General features: G+C 47.6%; 1 long non-coding RNA gene across 1 annotated transcript in view; it reads left to right on the top strand.

Annotated features, from left to right (window-relative positions):
• The first annotated feature begins 2641 nt into the window (after positions 1 to 2641).
• LOC141143164 (uncharacterized) overlaps positions 2642 to 3873 on the top strand; it is a 14893-nt gene continuing 13661 nt past the window's right edge. Inside the window, exon 1 of the long non-coding RNA XR_012244325.1 lies at positions 2642 to 2775. This is a non-coding gene — a long non-coding RNA (uncharacterized lncRNA). The remainder of the gene's footprint in view (positions 2776 to 3873) is intronic.

The following is a 3873-nucleotide window of genomic DNA, read 5'->3' on the forward strand; positions in this document are numbered from 1 at the left end:
AAAGTTCCCGATTAGCTTCAATCTCCTGCATGATATCCCGGGGCACATAGGGGAACTCCAAACCATACTCTGCCGCCACACGCTTGTTCAATTTCCTCTGAAAGCGGGCAAGTTTTGGCAAAGATCGGTCTCTCCCCATACCAGGCGATATACAGGAATCCAATGATTTGCTCACCATAGACCCAGCCGGTGTCTGCAATGAGCTAGCAACTTTTGGCAAAGTCCCATCAATAGTACTGTGTGGCTCCACACAGGGTGACGTCTTCCCAGAACTTAGGGCTGTCCATTCAGGGAAAGTCAAAGCGGAAGCAACATCCTCACTTTTTGACCACAATAACTCTTGTGACATAGTCTCAAATAGGTCATCACCGAAAAGATCCGACATGGATTATATTTCCGAATCTCCCAACTCTTCCGCTGGCAAATATTTATTTACAGTCCCGGACACATTCCCCAACAGTGGCTTACCCGTTCCTGACGTGGACTCTGGTAGCTCCGGTCCAGGTAACCTCTGGGGTAGGCCTCGACCACGGCCGCGGGAAGCCTTCACATAGCCCACCTTCCTTTGAGTAGGTACAACAGGAGTAGGCATAGTGGACGCAGAAACCAAAGTAATGTCCCCTGATGAGACAACAGCAGCAGTGTCTCCTTCTGGAACATTGTCAGTAACAACAGGCAAAGTAGCGGCCTGTCGCTCTCTCTCTGTAGCAGTAGCAGCTTCTACTTGTGGCGATACCTGTTGCCCAATTCATCCGATAAGCACGTAAGCACGGGGCGACGTGGTAGGTTGCTCCACCACAAACAAGTACTCTCCACATTGCGGACATTGGCCAAATGGACGAAGATGCACAGCCAATCCTTCGCATCGATGGCAGATCATGCCCAATCCCTCAACATCTCCTGAGGTATACAGGACAAACCTCCTCTGTGATTTCAACCGAACTCCAGTATCCGTAAACAGAGTTCCAGATAGCACAGTATTCATCACGGTGCTTGTAGGGAACACTCTCGGTCCCACAACTGGCTGCATCGCCGGAAAAGACATGGCCACACTCTGATCTTCTTAGCACTATCACAAGGCTTCTCTTTTCCTCTGGCGCCAAACACATACCCGTGTCCCACGCGGTAGCAAATAGGGTAACTTCTCCCACTTGTTTTTCTAGTCACGTAGCTCTCGGGCCTTTTACTGGCGCCATCTACGCACTCAGAAATAAAGTCCTGCAGTTTTACCTTTCCTTTTCCTGAAAGATTCTCTTCGTAAACTCCCGGTAAAACACTCCACTGGGTTGCGAGAATTGACGGTCAACAAATCCCGGACGACGCCCCCACATGTAGCAATAACTCTCAGTGGAGCTGCTGGTTTAAGCGGGTCTGTTACCTTTACTCTGCTTCCCTCTGTTTCACCGGCACCGGGTCTAGGGTTCCGTTGAGTCTACCTCTGGACGATACACGCACCAACACTGGAGTATGTTTTCAATGCTTTATTAAACACTTGACTTAGGAAATAGCAGGAAAGAGACGAAAGGGAAACTGCAAAAGAAACTCAAACATCTTCCTTTTAGGGTTCTTTTAACAAATGTTCTTGTAGAATTCAGATATTGTATGGAATGCGCTCCCCTCGTGGGACACACTCCTTGCTCGTCTGGATAGGCCTCTCTCACCAGCCTAGCAGCCAGCACGCAGCACGAATCAAAGTCTCTGCCACAGACTTGCTTGGGAACAAAATCCTCTGCCACAGGATGTATCAAATTTTCTGTAGTGAATGTCAGTCACAGTGCCTAAACCTTTAAGCCAACCCGGCAACACTATGTTGTATAATTACTTTTGGATATGTCCTCCAACCGAGTCACCAGGCCCCTCTATAGGCCAGCACGCTGCATGGACCCTCCAAGACGGGTCCTCCCCTGGGATCTCCTCGGTTGTCTAGCTTCGCCACACAGGACCGACAGCTCAGGACCATTCCTCGGCCGCGGTGGTAGGCCCCAGACAAGCCTCTGGACCCACCCCTGCGCCGTAGTATCGTGGGCCTCTGGAACGGAGGACCACGAGGTAGCTCCTTAATGCATACCTGTCGGCCAGCAGGTGGCTGAAAAACGAACCCCAAAATATGGCGTCTGTCCCATATATACCCTCGCCCAGAATGCAACTCGGAGGACCACCTCCACCGAGTTGTCCCTGGGACAGAAGAGCATCCATACACTTCAACACGTTGCCTTTCCAACACTAACCAGCGATAACAGCGACACCCACCGGTCAGCATGAAAACACACACAACGTCAGCCAAGCTGGAACAGAGGCAAACTTAACCTTCCTAACGAACAAGTTACTAAATTTACCTAACGTGCGGTAGATTGCAAATCTACCACGCTACACTAACTTTGCACATGTTTAACAAACTGCTTACTGTAACTGTTACTCCCTGTCTGATCATTCGGCTGATTACTAAATACGGGAAAACCAGAGAACAAATTAAAGGGTCTGATGTCTCCCAGTAGAGGTCAGTATTACCTATTATAATTTGACCTTGCTTGCACTTAGAGAGGTACATTATTGTTCTGACCAAATTTCTACAAATGAGTAATGTGGCAAATGTCACACACACTGACACGTTTGCATTCCTCAAAGATAAAAACTAAACCACAAAGACAGCAATACCTACAAGAAAAGTATGCACGATCTGTCTCTCTCCTAATGGGTAAATAGCATGTTTCACCAAGCAGTTCTTGCTAAACTGGTTCTGCCTTGTGCACAGCCCTCTGATTCCTGTAGCTCCAGGTATGTGATACTAATCAAGCGGTGCCGGAATGTTTCTATATGAGGGCAAGAGGGAGGGTGAACAGGGGTTGGGTTTCTTGAATGTTTCCTCCTTGTCACTAAATCTACATTATCTAAACAGTACAGCAAGTAAGGGGCTGATAAAATCAAACTATTGTTGGCCGAGGGGTGGGAATTGATAAAATAAATGATCATGTGAGAGTTTTAGTGCCCTGTGAATTATTAGGGTGGATCCAGTGGCGTAGCGTGGGTTGTCAGCACCCGGGGCAAGGCAAGTAATTTGCGCCCCCCCCCCCAACCTGTGGACTTTTAGCTATCCCTGAGTCCCTTCAAATACAATAGTACTGACCTACCGGATTCCTATACTGACCACTACACTGAGAACTACACTGTCCACTACACTGACCACTATACTATACTGACCACTATACTACACTGACCACTACACTGACCACCATACTACACTACACTGTCCACTATACTACACTACACTTGACCACTATACTACACTACACTGTCCACTATACTACATTATACTGACCACCATACTACACTGACCACCATACTACACTACACTGTCCACTATACTACATTACACTGTCCATTATACTACACTACATTGACCACCATACTACACTGTCCACTATACTGACCACCATACTACACTGTCCACTATACTACACTGTTCACTATACTACATTATACTGACCACCACACTACACTGACCACCACACTACACTGACCACCACACTACACTGACCACCACACTACACTGACCACCACACTACACTGTCCACCACACTAACCACTACACTGACCACTATACTACACTGTCCACCATACTACACTGACCACCATACTACACTACACTGACCACTATACTACACTGACCACCATACTACACTGACCACCATACTACACTACACTGACCACTATACTACACTGACCACCATACTACACTGACCACACTACACTGTCCACTATACTACACTATACTGACCACCATACTACACTGACCACTACACTGACCACCATACTACACTGACCACCATACTACACTGTCCACTACACTATACGATACTGACCACCATACTACAC

This window comes from Aquarana catesbeiana, linkage group LG01, assembly GCF_042186555.1.
Source record: "Aquarana catesbeiana isolate 2022-GZ linkage group LG01, ASM4218655v1, whole genome shotgun sequence".
NCBI lineage: Eukaryota > Metazoa > Chordata > Amphibia > Anura > Ranidae > Aquarana > Aquarana catesbeiana.